The sequence below is a fragment of the Giraffa tippelskirchi genome, chromosome 12 (genome assembly GCF_054371585.1).
Source record: "Giraffa tippelskirchi isolate mGirTip1 chromosome 12, T2T-mGirTip1v1.2.pri, whole genome shotgun sequence".
In the NCBI taxonomy this organism is placed as follows: domain Eukaryota; kingdom Metazoa; phylum Chordata; class Mammalia; order Artiodactyla; family Giraffidae; genus Giraffa; species Giraffa tippelskirchi.
Genome location: NC_137286.1, coordinates 85,188,342 through 85,200,603, shown reverse-complemented (window position 1 = coordinate 85,200,603; position 12,262 = coordinate 85,188,342). Strand labels below are relative to the sequence as shown.

The 12,262-nt window shown below is 46.0% G+C and overlaps 1 protein-coding gene across 8 annotated transcripts in view; it reads left to right on the top strand.

The window, feature by feature from the left end:
* Positions 1-12,262, top strand: part of ENOX1 (ecto-NOX disulfide-thiol exchanger 1) — a 344,181-nt gene that overhangs the window by 142,926 nt on the left and 188,993 nt on the right. The window contains exon 4 of one of the 8 annotated variants that reach the window (XM_081551083.1): positions 626-690. The exons of the other annotated variants lie outside the window; for them this stretch is intronic. The gene's annotated coding sequence lies outside the window, so the exon portion shown is untranslated. The remainder of the gene's footprint in view (positions 1-625; positions 691-12,262) is intronic. 8 annotated transcript variants of the gene reach the window in all.

The following is a 12,262-nucleotide window of genomic DNA, read 5'->3' as shown; positions in this document are numbered from 1 at the left end:
CGTGTCACCCTCCTGCCTCTCCATCCCATGCCTCTGGGATCAGGTCTGTGTTTTGCAGCCAAGAGCTGGCAGGAGGGCGAGTTAAATGCTACACTGACGAGTGCTGAGGCCTGTCCTGTGAGTGTCTTCTGTGGTCTTGAGCACCCCCTTGCCCCTCTGCCTCTCAGACTCATTATCAGTAACATGTGAGTAACAATCACATCATTTTCCAATGATATTATAAAGGATGACGAGCAGAAACCCTCATCGCTCTCACTGTTCAGTTAATAAGCTCAATATCAGTATAAAGAACACCAGATATCATTTGCTCTAGAATCTTACATGAATTTGTGCTGTGACCCTATGCTTCTAACCTCCATGCATTCCCTTGACTTGTCCCTTTAGTATGAACTCTGTCAATTCTGTGAGTTTTGCAGTTTCTTTCATTCACTTCACAAATATTTCTTGAGGGTGACACCAGGTGCCAGGGACTGTATTAGACCCGAGAGTTAAGGTGATATCCTCACAGTGGAAAAATTAAATTAATATTAGATTAGTCTGTGATTTAAATACAACACACGATTTGAAGTTTCCTTTAGGAGTGTGAAGTGTTTACTTTTAAAATAGGCTCTATTTTCTCTCCAAGTCCACAGCCCTGTGCTGATCTTATTGAAAGAGACCACCTATGTGTTCCTTCAGCCCCTTCAAACAGTAAGTTTAAATTGAAACCTACATAAATTGTTTAAAATAATATGCTGTGAATGTTTTCTTTGAAGCTACACATTGAATACGCTTTCCTTTGTTCCTGTTTAAATTTATGAGATGTTACCTATCTCCCAGATGCCTTTGCAACTGAAACTAAGGTTGATAGATAAAATGAAAAGGTTAGGTCCTGTATATTGCCTTGGAAAGATGCAGGTTTCACAGGTAAGATCTCTATAAAGACGTTCCGAGGCTATGAAATACCACCTCTGCTGTCATGATAGCTGGCTACAGCGGGCTTTATATCAATATCATGCCTGGCAATTACCCTGACTTCAAAGGGGAGGAAACATCTCTACAGAACAAAGAGGCATTGAACGCCAGAAACAAATATGTGGACATAAACTCTCTAGCCTTTCAACATACATGTGGAGTGTCATCACTCCTTGGAAAGATGGGCAGATAAATGGACAAATAAATGGGTAAAAATTAAAGATTGCTTCTTACGTGCTTGACTGAATAGTCAAAAATATTTCTCAACGTTCAACAGTGTTTCGCCTCTGCTTTCTGCTCCCACACCATGAGCCTGTCAGTGAGGACAAAGCCAAGAACACCAAGAGCCTATTCAGTCCTTTTCCCCCCTATCATTATGTAACAGTCCTGCTGTACGAAGTCACTTAACATCGTACAGAGAGAAAATTAATCATCGGCTAATGAGATAGGGATGTGAAAAGTTTGAAAGAAGTAATTTAGAGGCCCCAATTAGAGTCTATTCTTGTGGGCCTCCTGTGAGCATCGCTGGCTGATCCCAGGTCCAGGGAGGGTGAGAAGGGGATGAAGGGTGAGAGCAGGGGTGGGAGAGGGCAGGAGAAGAGGGAGGAAGGGAAAAGAAGCTTCTGGGCAGACAAAGAGGCTTTCACGGCGCTCCCGATGAGAGCTAACATGAGCCTAAATAGCCACGGGGAGGAAGAAGACGGCGTAGAAAACCCTTCAAGGGTAGGACTGTCTAAAAGCCCTTCCCTGGATATTTGCCCACAAGAGGTTACAAATGGGAAACTGAGAGGAAGGGCAGGTACCAGTGAAATAAATAAGAAAGGGATTTCCCTGGTGGTCCAGTGGTTAAGACTCCACACTTCCAATTCAGGGGACACGGGTTTGATCTCTGGTCAAGGAACTAGGAGATCCCACATGCCACGTGATGTGGCCCCCCAAAAAACAGAAAACCCTAAAGTTACTTCATCTGCTCAAGAACATCTCGTCAGACTGGAGTAGGATGGATGTCCTATGCACTGTAAATAGTTTGCCATGGAGAACACTCAGACAAGATACAGAAATAAGCAGGAGAGTGCCAGGAGGCCACAGAGCAGGAAGAGAACTCAGGATGGTCCCATCACCTCATGGCAAATAGATGGGGAAAAGTGGAAACAGTGGCAGACTGTATTTTCTTGGGCTCCAAAATCACTGCAGGTGGTGACTGCAGCCATAAAATTAAAAGCCGCTTGCTCCTTGGAAGAAAAGCTGTGACAAACCTAGACAACATATTAAAAAGCAAAGACATTACTTTGCCAACAAAGGTCCGTCTAGTCAAAGCTATAGCTTTTCCACTAGTCATGATGGATGTGAGAGTTGAACCATAAAGAAGACTGAGCACCGAAGAATTGATGCTTTTGAACTAGGGTGTTGGAGAAGACTCTTGAGAGTCCCTTGGACTGCAAGGAGATCCAACCAGTCCATCCTAAAGGAGATCAGTCCTGAATATTCATTGGAAGGACTGACGCTGAAGCTGAAACTCCAATACTTTGGCCACCTGATGCGAAGAGCTGACTCATTGGAAAAGACCCTGATGCTGGGAAAGATCGAAGGCGGAGGAGAAGGGGGCGACAGAGGATGAGATGGCTGGATGGCATCCCCGACAAGATGGACATGAGTTTGAGCAAGCTTCGAGAGTTGGTGATAGACAGGGAAGCCTGGTGTGCTGCAGTCCATGGGGTTGCAAAGAGTCAGATGTGACTGAGTGGCTGAACTGAACTGATGAGCTCCCAACACAAGGAAGTAGGGGTCACCCTGTGTGCCAGGAGACTTGGCAATGGCCCTGAAAACTGGAGCCAATGAACAAGAAAGTATTCAAAAGAAATAAGCATTAAGGGGAAGGCAACTAAATGGGATATGTCTAAGGACCTCTTCTCTCCTGTGGCCAAGTGTGACCTGCAAAGACAAATTTGCTGGGGAATCGAATGGGGCAGGAACTTATGGAAAGACATGTCCTGCTTTTGTTTAAGACTTTGAAGCCCCGGGAGGGAACATTCAAGACAAGAGGAGAACCTAAAAAACACAGATCAGGGAAAATGCAGTGCAGAATGCAGAATCATCTGTTTTGTTTCACAACACCAACTGCAATGCACCCTGCACTGTGAGGAAACAAGATGTGTGTTCTCGTTGACTGAGGTCCTTCGATGGATGTCACCTTTGTGACGGAACTGCCAAAAAGACCGAAATCACAAGAGGACATGAAGCTGTTGGCACCGCCTGGCATAGAGCAGGCATTCTAACGTGACCACTATCTTTCACTCACGATGCACCCAGTCAGCAAAACCACAGAGTTCAAAATTCAGAAAGGGAGCGAGCACTCCTAATCAGGGGTGCCAGTGTCTGCATGGCCTGTTTTTGGGGAAAACCCTCAGACCTCAGGAAGGGTGGTCTTCGAGGACAGTCACACATGGTAGGACTACAGGGTAGGATGCCCAGGGCGGCTGAGAGGAAACTCAGGTGTTCATGTGACCTTTCTGCATGGGTTTGAGCAGTAAAGGTGGGAGAGAGAAATAGACCTAGGAAGAGCCCAGGAGTGCAGGCCAAAGACAGCAGATAGATTGTTGTTGTTGTTATTCAGTCGTGTCCAACTCTTTGTGACCCCATGAACAACAGCACGCCAGGCCCCTCTGTCCTTCACCATCTCCTAGAGTTTGCTCAAACTCTGTCCATTGAGTCGGTGATGCCATTCAGCCATCTCACCCTCTACCACCACCTTTTCCTCCTGCCCTCAATCTTTCCCAACATCAGGGTCTTTTCCAGTGAGTCAGCTCTTTGCATCAGGTTACCAAAGTATTGGAGCTTCTGCATCAGTCCTTCCAATGAATGTTCACGGGTTAATTTCCTTTAGGATTCACTGGTTTTATCTCCTTGTTGTCCAAGGGACTCTCAAGAGTCTTCTCCAGCCCCACGGTTCAAAAGCATCAGTTCTTCTCCGCTTATCAGTCAGTATTTCATTGTGAAAACCATTAGAGGGACTTTTTTAGTGGTCCAGTGGTTAAAGACTCAGCTTCCAGTGCTCAGGGGGTGTGGGTTCAATCCCTGGTCGGAGAGCTAAGATCCCACATGCCTCCAGGCCAAAAAACTGAAACATAAAACAGAAGCAATATTGTAACAAATTAAATAAAGACTTTAAAAAATGATCTACATCAAAAAAAAAAAAAAATGTTGGACAATGGAATGGGTTACCCTGGGAGGTAGCAAATATAGAGGTTGCTGTCACCAGATGTATCCCAATAAAGGCAAGACGCAGACGTGTTGGAGACTGCAAGTGCACAATGACCAAGCCCAGGACTTTTGATGCCAGTTCCAACTGTACACCTCTTCAGCTCTGTTGCTTTGGGCAAGTCACTTCACCTCTCTGGGCCTCAGTTTTCTCATCTCCAATCAAGATGGTAGGACTAGGAAATGCCCGAGTCCCCTGCAGCTCTGAAGTGGGATGATCCATGGCAACGCCCAGTGGCCTTTGCTTCCGTGTCTAATCGAGCCCGTCCTGCCTGGCAGGTACCACCCGCCATCTTTATGCCTCACTGGTGAGGCCGTTGTGTCTGAGGAGTGTGTTCCACAAGCCCAGGGGACACAGAGCGGCTCCCTTGGAGTGTGACAGCTCGGGCCTCTGTACCCAAACCGCTCTGGCAGCAAATTCAAATCCCCCGGCCCCCAGTGTGAATGAATTTCCCAGAACCTTTGATGGGCGTTTACCTCCCACTCCATCAACGTGTCTGGTTCCCACGTGCAGGTAACTAGAAAGATCTGACAAAGCCCTTTCCAGCCACCAGATTTGGTCAGAAGTTTTGAAAATCCCATTCACTCGGCGTCATGTCATATTTAGACACGGGCACAGATCTGTCTCAAGTCAGCGGGACTTGAAATAGCTGTTGACGGCTGCATTTCCTCCAACTGCCAGCATTGCATCTACCATAGAAGGAGACTGAGAGCTTTATTGACGGGGATAAGGTCTTTGTTTATAAGGCATACACAGCCAAGCAGGGCTCCAGGAGCTTGCTTCATTAAATATGCACACACACCTCTCCGCCTCCAGGTGTCTTCGGGGAGATCACAGTGGCATTTTCAGTTTTGCTTTCTTGAAGATCCTGCTAGCGCATGTGCATGCTGAGTCACTTCAGTCGTGTCCAGCTCTTTGTGACCCTGTGGCCTGTAGCCCACCAGGCTCCTCTGTCCATGGAGTTCTCCAGGCAAGAATACCAGAGTGGGTTACTGTGCCCTCCTCCAGGGGATCTTCCCTACCCAGGAATCGAACCTGTGTCTCTTACGTCTACCTGCACAGGCAGGCGGGTTCTTTACCACTAGCATCACCTGGGAAGCCTCACTTAACTGTTTAAAAGTACACGATTACATTAACGTACAATCTGTGTGATCAAATTGTTCTCGACAAATATGTGGCAATCTTCAAGGATTGTTTTTCCACAGAGGAGAAACCAAAGGGCAGTGCTGCCCACAAGGGACGGGCTTTGAACACTTCTTCGAAGAGAATATTTAGAACTATCTTTGTGTTTCTGATCCTGGTAAGGATACTGTGGGAATACCTTGTTTATATGCCCAGTGCGTATGCAGAAGCCATCCTTTTTAAGACTCAGGTCAGTGGTCACCGCCCTCTCGGATTCCTTCAATGACGCCATCCGTCTGGATCAGCTTCCTAGGGCTGTCATAACAGAGCAGAGAGGGAGGGCTTAATGCAGAAACGTCTCCTCTCACGGTTTTGGAGGCGAGAAGTCTGGAATCAAGGTGTTGGCAGGGCTGCCCTGTCTCTGAAGGGTCTAGAGGAGAATGTTTCACGCCTCTCTTCTAGCCGCTGGTTTTCGTCATGGGTCCGCGGGATTCCTTGGCTGGTGGCCTCCTCACCTCAGGCACCACTTCCATCTTCTCTGTGTGTCTGCCCATGTCTTTCCTCGTCTTATAAGGACACCAGTCCTGTTAGATAGGGCCCACCCTAAGCAGAGGATGACCTTACCTTAACGTGATCACATCCGCACAGACCCGTTTCTAAATAATTCTCACATTCTCAGCTTCCTAGGGGAATTAGGAATTCAGCACACCTGTTTATGGGACACAGTTTAAGCCATGACACCCCCTGCCCCAAACGTGTTCTGATGCCCCCTTCTCTGTATTTCCATAGCACCTCTTATTTAAATGTTCCCAACAGTTCTCGCACTGTATTGTCATTTTCTGTGTAGTTGTTTCTGCCACTAGACTGCTGCTTTCACTAAGAAAGGACTCCCATCTTTGTCTTTGCAGGCCAAGCACCTATCCAAAGTCCAGCACCTAGTAGACACTCAAATGTTAGTCAAATGAAATTAATCATCATCATGATTTTTTTTTTCTTTTTTTTTTTTTATCATGATTTTTTTAAATAATTTTATGTATTTATTTTTTGGCTGTGCTGGGTCATGGAGAAGGAAATGGCAACCCACTCCAGTATTCTTGCCTGGAGAATCCCATGGATCGAGGAACCTGGCAGGGTATAGTCCCTGGGGTCACAGAGAGTCGGACACGCCTGAGCTCACACTACAGCGCTGGGTCTGCATTGCTGTGCGGGCTTGTCTCTAGTTTTGGCGAGCAGTGGCTGATCTCCGTTGCAGTCATGGGCTTCCCATTGCAGCGGCTTCTCTTGTTGCAGAGCACAGGCTCTAGGATGCATGGGCTTCAGTACTTGTGGCACATGGGCTCCATAGATGTGGTTCCCAGGCCCCAGAGCACAGGCTCAGTGGTTGTGACACATGGGCTTAGTTGTTGCTGCTGGGCAGTCACTTAAGTCGTGTCCGACTCTTTGCAATCCCCTGGACGTCATCATGCCAGACTCCCGTGTCCTCCACTATCTCCCAGAGTTTGCTCAAATTCATGTCCATTGAGTCAGTGACGCTATCTAACCATCTCATCCTCTGTCACCCCCTTTTTCTCCTTCCTTCAGTCTTTCCCAGCATCACAGTTTTTTCTAATGAGTTGGCTCTTTGCATCAGGAGGCCCAAGTATTGGAGCTTCAGCATCAGTCCTTCCAATGGATATTCAGGTTTGATTTCCTTTAGTTACTCTGAGGCATGTGGAATCTTCCTGGATAAGGGATGGAACCCGTGTCTCCTGCATTGGCATGTGGATTCTTTACCACTGAACCACCAGGGGAGCCCCATGATGATGTTTTATGTGTATACAGTGTTGATAACATGCTTATTTAAGGTTACATTAAGTAGATATGAAAATCCATATTAATGTCGTAGGCAACCATTACCATTTGTTGCATATTTACCATATGTTAGATGTTATGTTAAACACTTTAGGTTTTTATTTAATCCTGTTTAATCCACCCAAGAATATTAAGATTGAAATATGATTATCCCCATTTTATGGCTATTATAAGTGAGATTTAACAAGGTTAATTCAGCTTCCTGAGGTCACACAGCCAGTATGTGGGAGATCCAGGGACCTGACCATAGGATATCTGACTGCAGACTTGGGCACTTACATGTCCATACACGACTGTCCTGTAGATTATCCTCTCTGATGCTCCCATTTTGTGGATGTAGTGTGTCCAGTGTTCACGTTCATCTTTACCTAATGAAGATGCTGAAGCTTAGAGAAGTTAAGGAACTTAGCTTCTGTTCACCTGGCTGTGCCCACATCTGTCGACTTCAGGATCACCCTTTTTAGCATCTGCTTTTCCTTGTTGATCATGAAATGATTTTTAAGGCTATTAAAGAAAAGGCCGACATGGATTGGAAGAAGTATTACCTTAATAATCCATGAACTTAACTGATCTTATGGAAGCAAGACTTCCGTCAATTGCAGTGAGAAACCCTTGTGAAAAACAGTGTCACCGTCCTCATTTCCAAGAAGAATATCCCTATATATCATGTGGTTTCTCTGTCAAGTGATAACAGATCATATTTTGAGTCAATAATTCTTGAGAAAGGAGGGCAGTTACTGCACGTCTGTTGGGACCCCTCCAGCCTGTCTCTGCCTGTGCATGTCCTGGGCCCTGAACCCCACACCTGGCAGCTCCCTGGGCTTGAGGTCGCATCTGGACCTCCGGTAGGAGGAAGGGAACCCAGCACCCTTCTGGGACTCAGCATCCTGCTGGGTTGACCTGGTAGTGCCCTGCCCTGTACACTAGGACCTATAACCAGAGAGTCTGCTTCCTCCTGCAAACCTCAGGCATCACTCCAGTGTCTAGAGCCTGTCTTACTTCTCTAGCCTGAGTCTCCACTCAGGTAACCTGCCCAATTGCCTAGTTTTTCTTGACCTGTGACCCCGTAGTGTTGTTGTCAAACTGCAGTTTCCCCTGGAATGAGTCAGCACCGTGGACCAGGGTGGCTCAGGCTTTGTGACCTGCAGACAGTGTCTCCTGGCAAAGTCAGCCAGCCTGGCTTCATGTTTTGTCTGCTGCTAACGATCTCTCCCCATCACCAGACCTCGAATGCTACCAGTTGGCCTGATTCCCACCTTTTTTCTTCTCTTAGAGCACTGTGTCCTGTCTCCTGGGCTGCCCTTGTTCTTGGCACTGGCCGCGTCCATCCGTCTGTCCACTCAGCCACAGTCCAGCCCACACCTAACCTAGTTCTGTCCGGCCTTGACCAGACTAGTGCCTTTCTTTCAAATGGGCTCTAGTGCTCACCTTAAATATGAGATTCTTTACTGAGGCAATGCCTGGAAGGACAGACAAGGGGCAAGCCACCACTCGGGGCAGCAGTTGAAGCGAGCAGGAGGGATGGAGGGCGGCACAGAACCACCTCGGGGCCTCTGGCCTGGAAGAGGGCACACCTGGCCTTCAGTGGCCGCTGTCCGGTGATGGCACACTGGCTCGAATGGCAAGATCCCCTCATCACATCACAGCCACACCGCCACGTACTGTGGCCTCAGGATTATTCAGACTTCTCCTATCAGGCTCCCCCTGGCTGGCCCCTTCCTGGACGACTGTTAGCCCTTTGAGCCTCCGTTCACTTGTCTCAGCTCTTCTGCCGAGTGTGGTTCTCATCCTTCCTGCTCTCTGCAAACTCTGTGATTTCTCCCAAGGGGGGAACGTGTTGCTGTTACGTGTGTAACTCCCGGTCCTGGCAGTTGTATGTGCTCAGCATGTGTCGAATGAATGAATGACGGGATGGATTCAACTGCCATACTTCGAAAGCCTGCAACACAAACCGCAGGTTGCCCTCTGAAAAATGGTCATCTGATTGATAAAACACTAAACCTATTCAACAGGGTTTTTGTTTCTGTTTTTGTCCTATTCAGTTGGGGAAAGACAATTAAAACATTTTCTGAGCTTCAGCCTTGCTGTCTCTGTGATTGCAGCTAGCCATACAGAGAGCAGCTGGACCTGGCCGCAACCTTGGCAGTAAGTGATGCATCCTCTTGCTTAAGTACGGTTTCTAGAAGAAAGTTTTATTATATACTTGTCATTGTTCAGTCACTCAGTTGTGTCTGACTCTTTGCAACCAAGTAGACTGCAGCACGCCAGGCTCCTCTGTCCTTCACTATCTCCCAGAGTTTGCTCAAACTCATATACACTGAGTTGATGATGCCATCCAACCATCTCATCCTCTGTCACCCCCTTTTCCTCCTACCCTCCATCTTTCCCAGCATTAGGATCTTTTCCTGTAAGTTGGCTCTTCACATCAGGTGGCCAGAGTATTGGAGTTTCAGCGTCAGCATCAGTCCTTCCAATGAATATTCAGGGTTGATTTTCTTTAGGATAGATTGGTTTAATTTCTTTGCCATCCAAGGGACTCTCAAAAGTCTTCTCCAGCACCACAATTCGAAAACATCAGTTCTTCAGTGCTCAGCCTTCTTTATGGTCCAACTCTCACATCTGTAAATGACTACTGGAAAAACCATAGCTTTGACTATGTGGACCTTTGTCAAGCAAAGTGATGTCTCTGCTTTTTAATACGATCTCTAGGTTTGTCATAGCTTAATCAAATTATTTCTTGCTGCAGTTTCCCAACTCCTTCCTCTTTTTGCTGAGTGGAATTAGAGCTCACCATCTCTCAAGTTCAAAGCAAGACAAGGAACTGACTCTGAGAGTGTCCACTTTCTCCTCACCTTTGTCTTGTTATGCACGTGTCTCTCACACCTTCAAAACTTGTGCATTGTCTTTAACGCATTCGGCCGTAATAGACTCCTGTGCTGTTTAAGAATACAGTTTTCATGTGTCCGTATATTGATAAAAGCAATGGGTTCATAATATTTTAAGTCTAATCTTTCTTACCTCTTCCCCTCAAATACAGAATCTCAGATTCTTTGAGGTCCAACGTAATTTAAGCGCTAATTCTTTGCTAAGTGCTTTTCAGACTATTGCGCTCACCGTGTGAATTTCATTAACCCCTCCCCAATCTCTTTGTATTCAAGTCTCAGAAAAAGCAAAGTAACTCTTGCTGTGTATTCAGATATTTTGCTCAAGAGTTGTTAATCTTTTGTTTCTCTTTCTGAAGATGTATTTATTTATTTGGCCTTCAAGAAGAAAACAGAAGTCTGCTACAACTAAAAGAGAACTCAAGGGCTGGACCCCTTGTCTCATTTGGGGAAACATCTGGTTATTATAATTCACAGGGCTCTCATTTCAGGGTTTGCAGTCCTGAGTGGTTTCAGCATTAAATCACCCTGTGTTGGCAAACAATAATAGTAAGAGCCAGGCCAGGAAAGAAACAGACAAATCTCATGTATGGAATGAGATTAAATAAAGGCATCACCATGCCAATATTCCCCTTGGCAATATGTCTATTTCTAATATATTCTCCTTAGAAGCCAATATGTTATGTCAGTGATGATGACATTGGAAGCCATTCTATTCTGGAACTTCTCCTTTAGAATTGACATCTGGATTAGAAGCCTATATCTTGATTTTTTTTTTTTTTTAAGAGTAGAGTACATTTGTAGTAGTGGCATGCATTATGTGAATGATAGTGTTGGGTCATTCTCAGTGGAAACTTTGAAGTGGTTATAAAAAGAGATGTATTTAAAACCAGAGCCGGAGACCTGGGCCCTGGTTCTAACTCGGCCACTCGTTTGCTCTATGATGTTGGAAATCTCACATTCCTGCTTTAAGCCTTGATTAGTTTATCCGTGAAATGGGAATAAGACTGTGAAACGTCATGAAAATTTCAAATGAATAACCAGAGTGTTAGACCTGCCTCTGTCACTTCCAAATTTTGATGTCCTTTGTACCTCACTCTGTTTTGAGCAGTTATCAATGCAGAATCCTGGAGTCCTCAGAGGCTCGTGCTCACAGAGACTATCCACTCAAAACCCCACATGAGAGGCAAAGAAATTGAGAACCATGATTGTATAGAAGAAGAGCCTAGGATGTCGGGGTGACTGCTTTGAAAGACAATGCTTCTTTGGCATTTACATGGAGGGTTTCTTTAAAAAAAAAAGCAAAAACCACACCCCAAACCCCACCTCCTTTTACTGAAGTGAGGCTGGTATGCAGTCAGATTAAATGGATCCTCTCATAAATGGGCCAGTGGTCCTCTTGGGGTCATAAGTCAGGATCACCCTGCTTCTTCCGTTCAGCCCAGAAGAGGAGCAGAAACACCCCCAAGTAGCTAGAAGAAAGCTCTAACAGACTTCTTCCCGGGAAGGAAAAGTTGACTCGGCCTCTGTCCTGGCCTGTCTTAGTAAACAAAGCCTGGAGTTATCCCTTCTCCACCTGCCTCTGGGCTTAGCTGACCTGTCAGCACGGGCAAGCCAAGAGTGAGGCACCAGCTGGACAGGAGAACCTCAAAAGGGAGGGGGCAGGAGAGAAGAAGGGGAATGAGCTAGAATAATGGCGGAAAAAAGAAAAATGAGAGAAGCAAACTCCATTCCCAAGGACGGTTGTGGAGGGTCACCAGGGCTACCGCCAGAGGCGTCTGAGCTGCCAATCTGTCTGCCTGGGAGCAGTACCACACCACCAGGGAGAGTATTTGTTATCTGAAAACAGAAGAATCCTCAGGAGCGAGATCTCCTTGCTGCTGCTGCTGCTGCTAAGTCGCTTCAGTCGTGTCCGACTCTGTGCGAGCTACTCACAAACTCAGTACACTGTAACAATCCCTACCTTTAGAAAGGCCTTACTAATTAAAAAAAAAAAAAAATCCCTTTATATCCCTTTGAAATGACTTCTTTTATTATCACACTAAAAAAAAAAATTCAGTGTTTATATTGGAAAACCCATCCTTTTTGTGCCCTTCCATTTTTATTGCAGGGCATAAAGCTGTATTTTTTTTATTCAACAAATAAAGATTTCAGAAGGGCAGTAAATTATTTGCTGATTGAATTAGAGGAAGAA